Source organism: Schistocerca cancellata, chromosome 12 (assembly GCF_023864275.1).
Source record: "Schistocerca cancellata isolate TAMUIC-IGC-003103 chromosome 12, iqSchCanc2.1, whole genome shotgun sequence".
In the NCBI taxonomy this organism is placed as follows: Eukaryota; Metazoa; Arthropoda; class Insecta; order Orthoptera; family Acrididae; genus Schistocerca; species Schistocerca cancellata.
In genome coordinates this window covers 44,304,329-44,319,289 of record NC_064637.1, presented here as the reverse complement: position 1 = coordinate 44,319,289, position 14,961 = coordinate 44,304,329, and the positions used below count along the sequence as shown (strand labels likewise).

The following is a 14,961-nucleotide window of genomic DNA, read 5'->3' as shown; positions in this document are numbered from 1 at the left end:
TAGCCAGCAGTAGTAACCGAGCGGTTCTAGGCGCTGCTGCTGCGGTCGCAGGTTCGAATCCAGCCTCGTGCATAGATGTGTGTGACGTCCTTAGGTTAGTTAGGTTTAAGTAGTTCTAAGTCTAGGGGACTAATGACCTCAGCTGTTAAGTCACATTTGAACCAAAACATTTTCTATGTGTTCTTTCCAATTTAAGTTGTTCGTAATTGTAGTTCCTAGGTATTTAGTTGCATTTACGGCTTTTAGATTTGATTACTTTATCGTGTAACTGAAGTTGAACGGATTCCTTTTAGCACTCATGGTGGATGACTTAACACCTTTAGTTATTTAGGTCAATTGCCAATTTTCACACCATTCTAATATCTTTTCTAAATCGTTTTGCAATTTGTTTTGATCTTCTGGTGACTTTGCTAGATGACAAACAACAGTATCATCTGCAAATAAACTTAGACGGCTGCTCAGATTGTCCCCTAAATAGTTTAGGCCTATATAGATAACGAACAGCAGATGGTCTATAACACTACCTTAGGGATCATCCGAAATTACCTCTGTTTTACTCGATGGATTTCCTTCATTTATAACGCACTGTGATTTCTCTGAGAGGAAATGACGAACGCGTCGCATGTTGTTGTTGTTGTCGTCTTCAGTCTTGAGTCTGGTTTGATGCAGCTCTCCATGCTACTCTATCCTGTGCAATCTCCTTCATCTCCCAGTACCTACTGCAACCTACATCCTTCTGAATCTCCTTAGTGTATTCATCTCTTGCTCTCCCTCTACGATTTTTACCCTCCACGCTGCCCTCCAATACTAAATTGGTGATCCCTTGATGCCTTAGAACATGCCATACCAACCGATCCCTTCTTCTAGTCAAGTTGTGCCAAAAAACTCCTCTTCTCTTCACTTCTATTCAGTACCTTCTCATTAATTATGTGATCTACCCATCTAATCTTCAGCATTCTTCTGTAGCACCACATTTCAAAAGCTTCTATTCTCTTCTTGTCTAAACTATTCATCGTCCATGTTTCACTTCCATACATGGCTACACTCCATACAAATACTTTTAGAAACTACTTCCTGACACTTAAATCTATACTCGACGTTAACAAATTCCTCTGCTTCAGAAACACTTTCCTTACCAATGCCAGTCTACATTTTATATTCCCTCTACTTCGACCATCATCAGTTATTTTGCTCCTCAAATATCAAAAGTTTACTACTTTAAGTGTCTCATTTCCTAATCTATTTCCCTCAGTATCACCCGACTTAATTCGACTACATTCCGTTATCCTCATTTTTCTTTTGTTGATGATCATCTTATATCCTCCAAGACACTGTCCATTCCGTTCAACTGCTCTTCCAAGTCCATTGCTGTCTCTGACAGAATTACAATGTCATCGGTGAACCTTAAAGTTTTTATTTCTTCTCCATGAATTTTAATACCTACTCCGAATTTTTCTTTTGTTTCCTTTACTGCTTGCTCAATATACAGACTGAATAACATCAGGGAGAGGCTACAACCCTGTCTCACTCCCTTCCCAAGCACTGCTTCTCTTTATTGTTAAGTAGCCCTCTGGATTGTGTTTGAAACGGTTTTGCAGACCGGTCAATATATACGTGGTTTCACTAGCTAACCTCAGTACAAACAATGCACTTGAACCATTTAAATCCAGATACAAGACTTAAAGAAAACCTACCAATCATTAAGGAGAAGGTAAGGAGGGAGATATGACTATTGCACAAAACTTTGCAGAGGACTAACAACGAAACTTAGCCTTAAACAAGCCAATTTTTCATGGGATGTGATGGCATCCAATAACGCTGTGTTTCTTATAGTAACTCTGGGTGAAATTTGACGTAACAAATAAAAAAACTAGTGCTTTGACTTTCTAAAATATAAAATGAAAATTCCTCTTCCTCAAGGTCCTTGTGTAGTGTGCTATTATTTTTTTCAGATCCTCACTCTTTTTTGCACTCTGTCCTCCTTCTCTAATATACAAGCTATCCGTGCAAGCTGCGAACCATCTGAGTCCAATTTATGTTATTTTCGTATAAATGTGGTCTTAAATATCCACATATGTAAGCTACCACGTTGTGTATGTGCACTTCGCACATAAAACCAGTTGAAAATCATCTTGCAAAGATTGCAATTCCCACGAAAAAGAAACAGTTGACGACAACCATTCGAGTTGAGTTCATGTTACTAGAATTGACTTGATGTACTGTGGCGTGACGGGCAGTGTGAATACAACTTGACGTAATGGTTCCATGAATTTGTTTATATGGAAGTAATGCGTCTGCAGCAGTGACAGATCGGTGGCTCAGGATGCACTGAGATATCCGTAGCACTACAGGAAAATCCAATCAGCACACGTATACATGGTCACAATACCTGGGGAATGGCGTACGCCTTCAGCAACGAGAGGGTTAATTCACTTGATAGCATACAGCTACAGAAATCTGTTTTACTTTCATTTGACATGAGAGCTGTAAACAAAGAGAAAAAAGACCAATTAAGGAAATGCAAACAAAGGATTACCCGCCCCCCTTCTACATATACTAGTCTCCGCAATCTGGCAGCTTGGACATGCCAGAAAATTTTTTCTGTGTGGGATCTGGCTGCCTTCTGCTACTGCTCATACAGCCAACAGCTACACTCCAAGTAGACAGAAGTGGGACAAGATACTGCTCATATGAGGTCTGTTCAAAAAATTGGGGAACTTCGTCCCCAATTTTTTTCTGTGCTTAATTTCTACTTATTGTGCCTTGTCTCCTTCGAAATACTGTCCTCCACAATTGATACACCGTTCCCAGCGCCTTTTGCAGAAGGAGTCTTGGTACGCCTCCTGCCGGATCGCGCGAAGCGCAGTCTGCGAATTTTCTTTTATCTTGTCTATCGTTGCAAATCTTCGTCGCTTCAATGGGGTTTTCAACTTTGGAAATGAAAAAAGTACGCACGGGACAGGTCTGGAGAGTACGGAGTACGAGGCAACACAGTGATTTCGTTTTTTGTGCAATATCACTCACTAACAGCCGGCCGCCATGGCCGAGTGGTTCTAGGTGCTTCAGTCCGGAACCGCGCTGCTGCTACGGACGCAGGTTCGAACCCTACCTCGGGCATGGATGTGTGTGATGTCCTTAGGTTAGTTAGGTTTAAGTAGTTCTGAGTTCTAGGGGACTGATGACCTCAGATCTTAAGTCCCATAGTGCTCAGAGCCAATTGAACCATTTGGATTACTCACTAACAGGGATGAATGTGCGTGTGCATTATCGTGATGCAAGAGCCACGAATTAGTTCGTCACATTTCAGCCCGTTTCCTACTACATTTTCTCCCAGGCGTTGCAACACGTCTCGATAATACCATCGATTAACAGTTTATACCTGCGGCAAGAATTCCTGGCGAACTAATCGTTCAAAGTAAAAAAAAAACATCAGTGTGGATTTGACCTGACCTAACGAGATTTTCTTGGTCTTTGAGAACCTTTCCTGACCCACTGTGAAGATCGAACCTTGGTCTCAACATCATAACCGTATACCCATGTTTCATCACCAGTTACGACTCTCTTAAGGAACATCTCGTTCTCATTTCCGCAATGCAAAAGCTCTTCACAGATTCCGAGGCGAAGGTCTTTCTTGTCTCGACTCATGAGCCATGAGACAAACTTGGTGGCAAAATGATGCATTCCAGGATGCTGTGTCAGGATTTCATGACATTATCCAACTGTAATGTTACATTTTTCTACAATCTCTCGGACAGTCAGTTTTTGATAATTAATTGAAACCCTCAGCTGCTGGTGGGGACAGCTGAACGTATGTGCCCTGACCGGGACTCGAACCTGGGATCTGCTGCTTACGTGGCAGATGCTCTATCCATCTGAGCCACCGAGGACACAGATGAATAGCGCGACTGCAGGAACTTATCCCTTGCACACTTCCCATGAGACCCACATTCCCAACTTTCACAATCTACATATGTAATATACCTAATAGATATTTGCCCATCCACTCAATACTAGCGCACACTAAGGTGGCGATTCCCGTAAGAGTTTGGGCAACCTGTGCGTAGATCAATGGCCGGGTAGCCTTTAACTATATATATATATATATATATATATATATATATATAGAAGCTGCACGGTCATCAATGGTATCTGCTCTTTTAAGAACAGTTACTATCTTCATATATATATATATATATATGAAGATAGTAACTGTTCTTAAAAGAGCAGATACCATTGATGACCGTGCAGCTTCTCTAGAATAAACTAACTGAAACCCTCAGCTGCCGACAGATGTGCGCGAGTAATGAGTGGATGGTCAAATATCTGTTAGGTACATTATGTATGTAGATTGTGGACAGTTGGGAATGTGGCTCTCACGGGAAGCGTGCAAGGGATAAGTCCCTGCGGTCGCGCTATTCATCTGTGCCCTCGGTGGCTCAGATGGGTAGAGCATCTGCCATGTAAGCAGGAGATCCCGGGTTCGAGTCCTGGTCAGGGCACACTTTTTCAGCTGTCCCCATCAAGGTATATCAACAACACCTGTCGGCAGCTGAGGATTTCAGTTAGTTTATTCTAGAGAAGCTGCACAGTCATCAATGGTATCTGTTCTTTCGAGAACAGTTATTATCTTCATATATATAGTCTTTGATTGTTGTGAACAATTTCGTTGGCGTTCGTGACATGAATACCATCGGTAGATGTTGAAGGTCGTTATGAACGAGGGTCATCTTTAACTCACATCCGGCCATTTTTAAACTGTGTGAACCATTCGTAACACTGAGTGCGGGTTAAGCACTCATCACCGTAGGCTTTCTGCATCATCTGGTGTGTGTCTGTGAAAGTTTTCTTGAGTTTCACGCAAAATTTAATGCAGACGCATTGCTCCTCTAACTCTGCCATCTTGGAATTCCAAACTGCACGAAACAACAGTCTATGAAATACAGCATTGAACAATAAGTAAAGACAAACTGCCTATTGGCTTCTGTCTCGGGTTCTTCGGCCGACGTTCATCTAATGATTTTTCTGACGTTTCGCCAGCACGAGTGGCTGGCATTGTCAAAGCTTCACCCTCCATTGCCGGTGGTGAACTGGAGGCGAGCTCGCGGCCGCAGACTATATGTACCTGGCGCGCCAACGTCCGAGGGCTTCTCCGCGGTCATTTCCAGTGCGGTTCTCCTCTTGCTACCTACGACGGTCGTTCGCTGCAGTACGGGAAGCCAGGATCCGTTTACCTTAAGGCTTTCCTCTTTCTTATTCAAACTGTTCGCGTGTTTTTGTATTTCTACAGCTTCTCTGAACAAGCGCGTGTGATAGTGCTTCTCTACAGCCAGAACTTCCGTGTCGGCGAATTTTATTACGTGGTCGGTCTCATTCAGTGCGCGCTCTGCCACGGCCGATTTCTCCACCTGCCCCAACCTGCAATGTCGCTTATGCTCTTTGATCCTGGTGTTAATGGATCGTCCGGTCATTCCGACATAAACTTTTCCGCATGTGCAAGGTATACGGTATATTCCCGACATTGCAAGTGGGTCTCTTTTCTCCTTCGCCGATCTAAGACACTCTTTGATCTTCCTTGTCGGTTTGAAAATCGTCTTTACGCCATGTTTGCGCAATATACGGCCGATTCTGTCCGTCACTCTGGGAATGTATGGCAGAAAGGCCGTACCCGACATTTCTTTTTCTGGTTCCTTACTTCGCCGAGTGTTTGGCTCAGTTACACTTCTAATGTAATTTGTGGAGTACCCATTGCTCCTCAGAACAGTTTCCAGGTGTTGCATTTCTCGTTTGAGGTGTTGAGGCTCACATATTCGTCCTGCTCTCGTTACGAGCGTACTAATCATGCCTCTTTTCTGGCTTGGGTGGTGGTTTGACAGTTTGTGCAGGTATCGGTCCGTGTGTGTCGGTTTTCGATACACGCTGTGTCCCAGGTTTTCGCCGTCCCTTGTGACCAGCACATCTACAAATGGCAGTTTCTTGTCCTTTTCTACTTCCATGGTAAATGTTATGTTGGCATGGAGGCTGTTCAAGTGTCTCAGGAATTCACCGATCTGTTCTTCACCATGGCTCCACACCACGAAAGTATCATCGGCGTACCTGTACCACACCTTAGGTTTACAAGTCGCCGAGTCCAGTGCCTGTGCTTCGAATTGTTCCATGAAGAAGTTGGCCACCACTGGATTGAGAGGACTACCCATGGCGACGCCTTCCAGCTGTTCGTAGAAATCGCCATTCCACGTGAAATAGCTCGTGGTGAGACATGCATGGAAGAGCTTTTTGATGTCTTGCGGGAACATGGAACCGATGTGCTCCAGAGCGTCGCTGAGTGGCACTTTCGTAAATAACGAAACAACATCAAAACTGACCAGGATGTCGTTTGGCGCAAGTTTCAGTTTCTTCAGCTTCTCAATGAAATGTCCTGAGTCCTTAATGTATGTGTCGGTCTTTCCCACGTGTGGCTGGAGCAGAGAGGCCAAGTGTTTCGCCAGTTTATACGTTGGTGAGCCAGGAGCGCTAACGATCGGTCTCAGTGGAACGTTGTTCTTATGGATCTTGGGTAATCCATACAGCCGAGGTGGTAGGGCTTCTGTGTTGCGCAGGTTTCTTTGTATGACCGCCGGCAGAGAAGACGCCTTGATTAATCGATTCGTATTCCGAGTGATGCGCTGCATCGGATCTACGCTTAGTTTTCGGTACGTCGTCGCATCTAATAGGTCTCGGATCTTTTGCTCATAATCTTCGGTCTTCATTACGACGGTCGCATTCCCCTTATCGGCAGGCAGTACCAATATACTCTTGTCGGCGTTGAGATTCTTAATGGCTTGTACCTCTTCTTTCTTCAGGTTGCAAGCTGGTGGTTTTGCTCGGCGCAGTATCCTGGCTGTTTCAGTGCGTATTTCCTCTGCCCTTTCACAAGTAAGGGCCCGAATGGCTGCTTCGGTGTTGGCAATGATGTCCTCCATAGGTATAGTTCTCGGGATGATAGCGAAATTCCCTCCTTTTTGAAGAACAGACACTTCCTCTTCGGTCAATTGTCGTTCAGTGAGGTTAACCACTGTGTGTGACATGTCGGGAATCGCCTTGTCGGTCTGCTTCCGGCATCTTTCAAACTTTTTCTTTTGCCGTTCGGTGCAGCAGACTAAATTCGCATCGTTCGAGTTGGCCAACTCTTTGTTAAGGAATATTGATGACAGGAGAGAAGGTTATACAAATTCTAGAGGCTGCATTCTTTATTCAATATTCATCTGCACTACTGGCCAATAAAATTGCTACACGACGAAGATGACGTGCTACAGACGCGAAATTTAACAGACAGGAAGAAGATGCTGTGATATGCAAATGATTAGCTTTTCAGAGCTGACATAAGGAAAGTTTCCAACCGATTTCTCATACACAAACAGCAGTTGACAGGCGTTGCCTGGTGAAACGTTCTTGTGATGCCTCGTGTAAGGAGAAGAAATGCGCATCATCACGTTTCCGACTTTGATAAAGGTAGGATTGTAGCCTATCGCGAATGCGGTTTGTCGTATCACGACACTGCTGCTCGCACTGGTCGAGATCCAATGACTGTTAGCAGAATATGGAATCGGTGGGTTCAGGAGGGTAATACGAAACGCTATGCTGGATCCCAATGGCCTCATATCACTAGCAGTCGAGATTTATCCACATGGCTGTAACGGATCGTGCAGACACATCTTGATCCCTGAGTCAAAAGATGGGGACGTTTTCAAGACAACAACCATGTGCACGAACAGTTCGACGACGTTTGCTGCAGCATGCACTATCAGCTAAGAGACCATGGCTGCAGTTACCCTTGACGCTGCATCACAGACAGGAGCGCCTGCGATGGTGTACTCGACGACGAACCTGGGTGCAGGAATGGTAAAACGTCATTTTTTCGCCGGCCGGGGTGGCCGAGCGGTTCTAAGCGCTACGGTCGCAGGTTTGAATCCTGCCTTGGCCATGGATGTGTGTGATGTCCTTAGGTTAGTTAGGTTTAAGTAGTTCTGAGTTCTAGGGGACTGATGACCTCAGCAGTTAAGTCCCATACTGCTCAGAGCCATTTCATTTTTTCGGATAAATCCAGGTTCTGTTTACAGCGTCATGATGTTCGCATCCGTGTTTGGCGTCACTGTGGTGATTGCACATTGGAAGGATGTATTCGTCATCGCCATACTGGCGTATCATCCGGCGTGATGGTATGGGGTGCCATTGATTACACGTCTCGGACACCTCTTGTTCACATTGACCGCACTTTGAACAGTGGACGTTACATTTCAGATGTGTCACGACCCGTGACTCTACCCTTAATTTGATCCCTACGAAACCCTGCATTTCAGCAAGATAATGCACGACCGCATGTTGCAGGTCCTGTATGGGCCTTTCTGGATTCAGAAAATGTTCGACTGCTGCCCTGGCCAACACATTCTCCAGATCTCTCACCAACTGAAAACGTTTGGTCAATGGTGGCCGAGCAACTGGCTCGTCACAATACGCCAGTCACTACTCTTGATAAGCTGTTTGACTCAATGCCCAGGCGAATCAAGGTCGTTATTATGGCCAGAGGTGGTTGTTCTGGGTACTGATTTCTCAGGGTCTATGCACCCAAATTGCGTGAAAGTGTAATTATATGTCAGTTCTAGTGTAATATATTTGTCCAACGAATACCCGTTTATCATCTGCATTTCTTCTTGGTGTAGCAATTTTAATGGCCAGTAGTGTATTTAAAACGTTGCTGCAGTGCTCCCCATTCACATATGTTAGAATTTTGAAATATTGCCACTGTACAGACCTATCTTCAAGAGAGCAGTTTGCAAACCATTCTCTTCTTAATGCGGCCTGCTTCGAGTAATTATTGTTGCTAATGTTAATAAATATAACTGTTAATGTTAATAATTATTGGTGTTAATGAAATAGCGTCATTACCAACTAAAACCGCATCTTATGGCATGCCGAGTGTTCTCCATTGAAATGCACGCACTATGATATGTAATTTCACTTCTGGAGAAAGTGCTTCTTGCATTACAGTACCATTATTTCTTATCGCATAATTAACTCTATTTAGAAGAAATGTGAACAGTTCTGGTGACATTCTAAGATAATTAAAAGAACGTCTTGGGTATTACGTTAAATTATTTCAGCAAGGATGTTGAACAACCAAGCTGATGCCTTCATCCAGTCACGAACTGAAACACGCTTCTTATTTTTTTCTTATGCAGCAATTCCACACAACAAGCTTTAACTCCATACAACATGTTCGGCTTTCAGCTGCCAAAACTTTCGTTTCAGACTCGACTCAGGGACCCACAAAAGAACGAAATAAAGGTGTATACTCATGTCGTCGTGTCTACAGTCTTTCGTGCAACTCATTCCACGAAACGAGTGGTGCAACCCAATATCGTCGTGTAAACAAGGCTTAACAGACACACAACAATAACACTTCCGGCAGTTACACGTTAAACGCAGGTGTGTGCAGGGATGCTAACCACATTTCGCTCCAACACGCCACTGGCGCGAAATTACGAATATTCCGTAATTTTTTGAACAGACCTCGTACGTGATTTCAACTCTCCTTATGCGCATGAGCCCATTGACAACTGTTCAAATGAACCTATGGAAACAATACTAGGAGCACTGACATGTAATGTTCAATATCACATGGAACAATCTGTTCATATGGTATGACTTGCTCTTTGTCTTTCTGTGATGAAGGTTATATTTGTTTGTGGTACAGCTATTTATATTTCTATTCTATAGTCTATTTGTGACGAAGCATGTTTTTAAAGAAGTATTTTTCAGTTAACTATAATGAAAAGTATGAATTCATGTAGTGCTGGAACATTACTTCAAGAAATTCGCCATTTGGCAACCTACTCCACAGTTAAACTCTTCAAAAATTTTCAGATTTCAGTGAAGACCAATAAGATTAGATATTGCTATGGTCCAGTATAAACTCACCAGTAGATCAAGAGAGAACTACTACCATGTGGACATCACAGATACTAATTACTTGAAAGTTTCTGTGAGCCATTGAAGAACTTACTGTGATGCTTTCAATGCACACAGGCAAACAGTTAAAAAATTCTTGCGTCAGTAAGCTTGGCTTTGTGTAAAACATTAAGTGCTAGGAGAATCTATGTATAATCAGGCAAAGAGCTGTGTGTAACATGTCATATGATTTGTTAACAAGGACCCTAAATTAGTGACAGAAAGGAAAATGATGTAGGAGACACAGAGGTGACATTTCATGAGTCAGCAGTAAAAATTATTAAAAATATTTCAATTAAAATTATAACTTTTGGCTCTGTACTTTATTATTTCAACAAAATGTGAAACACATATAATAAGGCTTATCAGTCTGCCCAATGTTATTTAAATGAGTCCCAGAACAATGATATGAAACATTTTAAGACATAAACGAAAAGCCAATGCTTTTTTTGTTTATAATTGTATCATCTGATATTTGAGTCTACCGAAAAAAGGGCATGATAACAGCTCCATCTGAAAGTATTTTGTGTATTTAAGAAATCATTGTTTGGGCCATAACAATTTAAGTTTATTTTCTGTATTCCCAGAAGTCGAGCAGGGTTCTTAAATCAAAATGAGATTTTCACTCTGCAGCAGAGTGTGTGCCGATATGAAACTTCCTGGCAGATTAAAACTGTCTTCCAGACCGAGACTCGAACTCGGGAACTTTGCCTTTCACAGGCAACTGCTCTACCATCTGAGCTACCCAAGCACAACTCACGTCCTGTCCTCACAGCTTTACTTCTGCCAGTACCTCGTCTCCTAAATTCCAAACTTTACAGAAGCTCTCCTGCGAACCTTGCAGAGCTAGCACTCCTAAAAGAAAGGATATTGCGGAGACATGGCTTAGCCGCAGCCTGTGGGATGTTTCCAGAATGAGACATTCACTCTGCAGCGGAGTGTGAGCTGATATGTAACTTCCTGGCAGATTAAAACTGTGTGCCGGACCGAGACTCGAACTCGGGACCTTTGCCTTTCGCAGGCAGCAGCTCTACCATCTGAGGTACCCAAGCACATCTCACGCCCCGACCTCACAGCTTTACTTCTGGCACTACCTCGTCTCCTACCTTCCGAACTTTACATAAGCTCTCCATCTTAAATTTTTCCCCTATACATACATCATTTTTGTGCTATCTGGAAAAACATGACAGTGATATGCTGAAAATAAGCTATGTTGTTTTCTAAAGTAATGCAATTCACATTGCATGATTCAGCCAGGGCATTTATGTCTACTTTTTGAAAACTTTTCCCTCAAAAACTGGAGGAAATTTTATGCTGTTTATTATCATAGAAGGAGTAACAAGTGTGGCAATGGATGATTGGATGAACTTACTTCTAATGACTCATTTTTCATCATAACAAAAAGTATTTTGACTTCTGATTTATTTGTGTGTTCATTCATGAAAAACCTATTAATGTTACTATTTTATTAGAAAGCCTATAATCTAGATGGATGATTGGATGAACTTACTTCTAATGACTCATTTTTCATCACAACAAAAAGTATTTTGACTTCTGATTTATTTGTGTGTTCATTCATGGAAAACCTATTAATGTTACTATTTTATTAGAAAGCCTATAATCTAGATGGATGATTGGATGAACTTACTTCTAATGACTCATTTTTCATCACAACAAAAAGTATTTTGACTTCTGATTTATTTGTGTGTTCATTCATGGAAAACCTATTAATGTTACTATTTTATTAGAAAGCCTATAATCTAGGTAATTATTTAAGGTCAAAACCAGATTCCTAGCAGGTTGGCCAAATGTTATACAATGACCTTGTAATTTTTCCAGAAAGTCGGATGTTTCATAAAGACCTGAGTTATGAGTATTTCTTTAATTAAGTACCACTTTGTATGGGCATTCTCACAGAGCCAATTACCAGAATATAACTACATTGAAAAATCAATATAAAAAAGTCTTAGTCTGACCCCAAACGAAATTTGATGAGGTATTTATGTTATAAGTTGGTTGACTGATTTGAGGGACAGGACCAAACAGCCAGGTCATTGGTCCCATCGGATTAGGGAAGGATGGAGAAGGAAGTTGGCTGTGCCCTTTCAGAGGAACCATCCTGGCATTTACCTGAAGCGATTTAGGGAAATCATGGGACCTCTAAATCAGGATGGCTGGATATGGATTTCAACCATCGTCCTCCTGAATGTGTGTCCAGTACCGCTTCTGTTGGTTATGTTACAAGTCTAAAGTTTTGTGAAACACTGATAAGGTTAAAAATTCTTGAATTATTGTATGACCAAGAGTAGAACTGATTTGAATTAAAAACTGCAATAATCACATTAAATATGGATTAATGCATGATTTATTCATCTCACTCATGGAACTCCCTGTGGCTGAGAGAAGTTCTGAATCATTCTTCAGAAACAGTAGGTTATTGAAGTAAAACAGCTGTAGCATATAAATTTATTATGTGCCACTTCCTGAGACAAGAACTAACCAACTTTTGTGCTCTTTTTTAAGCACTGTGAAAAGTTTATGTGTTTTTTTCGGACTATGTTCTTTGTCGGGGAATACTGGAGAATGGGATACAACCTCTCAGCTCTGAAAAATGACATCACAAGTTACCACAGATGATGCGTTGCAAAAACATAGACGAACATTGATAAAGGAATGAAGCACAAAGAAAACAGATCATAGATACATACCACGTATATTCATATTTCAAACGTAACTTTACACATACCGCTTTTTTGCAGTAGAAAGTCCTAGTATCCCATTCTTCAGATGATGAATGTAGGGCAGCTGAAGGTAGGTTACTAGTGCTAAAGAAACGACATACATAACATTGGAATGAAATACGTCAGTTGGCATATTTAGGTTACATGCTGTACTTCAGTTAACCTACTACCAACTGAAGAACGGGATACTACTAATTATTTCCACAAAAACTTTTTCATGGAAGTATTAATTAGTTTCAACTTTCATCAGTTCCACTGGATAATTTTGATTGATGATTGTCTTATTCTTAGGATATAAAACCTGCAATTCATAGTATGCAAAATTATTATCCTTAATAAAGCTTATGTTGACATAAGGCAAGGCGTGCTTGTAATGGGGTTAACTGAAGCACTGATAAGTTAACTCCAAAACTAGGTCACTTAACTTCATGTGCGCTTGGAAAATATATTTCATCCTCATAATCACAACTGAAAGAACATTTTATGATCACAATTTTAACTGAAGTCAGCAGTAACATAATTCGTGGCCAGTGAATAACGATAGAATAAAAGCAAAAGAGCAAACAATTGAACTCTAAATCTTGTTAACTCATCAATGGTTAATAACATAACACTTACTTACTTACTTACTTTAGCTGTCAAAAATATCAGATGTGATGAAAGGCTGTGTACATTAAATAACTGAATTTGTAAAGACTAAAACTTCCCTATTCATTCATTTTTATCAGTTATCGTTCAGTCCAGTTACCCTCAATTTACACTACTGCTTACTATATTGTCAGGTGAAAACACTTCTCGACCAGTTGAAAACTAAGGGGTTTTCATACTGTGTGAGAAGTAGTTTAAAGAGCCATCTACAGATGTTATGAAAAGTAAGTGAACTGCTGTGTTAATTACTTTCTGTGGTTTGCCACTTTATTTCGTATATGTATACTTGAAGAAAGAACTTAGTTTGTTGGAATTGTTGTTGTTATTGTCTTCAGTCCTGAGACTGGTTTGATGCAGCTCTCCACGCTACTCTATCCTGTGCAAGCTCCTTCATCTCCCAGTACCTACTGCAACCTACATCCTTCTGAATCTGCTTAGTGTATTCATCTCTTCGTCGCCCTCTTCGATTATTACTCTCCGCACTGCCCTCCAATACTACATTGGTGATCCCTTGATGCTTCAGAACATGTCTTACCAACTGATCCCTTCTTCTAGTCAAGTTGTGCCACAAACTCCTCTTCTCCCCAATTCTATTCAATACCTCCTCATTAGTTATGTGATCTACCCATCTAATCTTCGGCATTCTTCTGTAGCACCACGTTTCGAAAGCTTCTATTCTCTTCTTGTCCAAACTATTTATCGTCCATGTTTAAACTTCCAAATATGGCTACACTGCATACAAATACTTTCAGAAACGACTTCCTGACACTTAAATCTATACTCAATTACTCGATGTTAACAAATTTCTCTTCTTCAGAAACGCTTTCCTTGCTATTACCAGTCTACATTTTAAATCCTCTCTACTTCGACCATAATCAGTTATTTTGCTCCCAAATAGCAAAACTCCTATACTACTTTAAGTGTCTCATTTCCTAATCTAATTCCCTCAGCATCACCTGACTTAATTCGACTACATTCCATTAACCTCGTTTTGCTTTTGTTGATCTTCATCTTATATCCTCCTTTCAAGACACTGTCCATTCCGTTCAACTGCTCTTCCAAGTCCTTTACTGTCTCTGACAGAATTACAATGTCATCGGCGAACCTCAACGTTTTTATTTCTTCGCCATGGACTTTAATACCTACTCCGAATTTTTCTTTTGTTTCCTTTACTGCTTGCTCAATATACAGATTGAATAACATCAGGGAGAGGCTACAACCCTGTCTCACTCCCTTCCCAACCACTGCTTCCCTTTCATGCCCCTTGACACTTATAACTGCCATCTGGTTTCTGTACAAATTGTAAATAGCCTTTTGCTCCATGTATTTTACAGCTGCCACCTTTAGAATTTGAAAGAGAGTATTCCAGTCAACATTGTCAAAAGCTTTCTCTAAGTCTACAAATGCTAGAAATGTAGGTTTGCCTTTCCTTAATCTATTTTCTAAGATAAGTAGTAGGGTCAGTATTGCCACACATGTTCCAACATTTATGCGGAATCCAAATTGATCTTCGTCGAGGTCGGCTTCTACCAGTTTTCCCATTCGCCTGTAAAGAATTCACGTTAGTATTTTGCAGCTGTGACTTATT

The 14,961-nt window shown here is 41.4% G+C and overlaps 1 non-coding gene across 1 annotated transcript; it reads left to right on the top strand.

Annotated features, from left to right (window-relative positions):
• Positions 1-4,424: 4,424 nt before the first annotated feature.
• Positions 4,425-4,499, top strand: Trnat-ugu (transfer RNA threonine (anticodon UGU)). The gene has a single exon. It is a non-coding gene; the product is annotated as a tRNA-Thr (tRNA).
• The last annotated feature ends 10,462 nt before the right edge of the window (positions 4,500-14,961 follow it).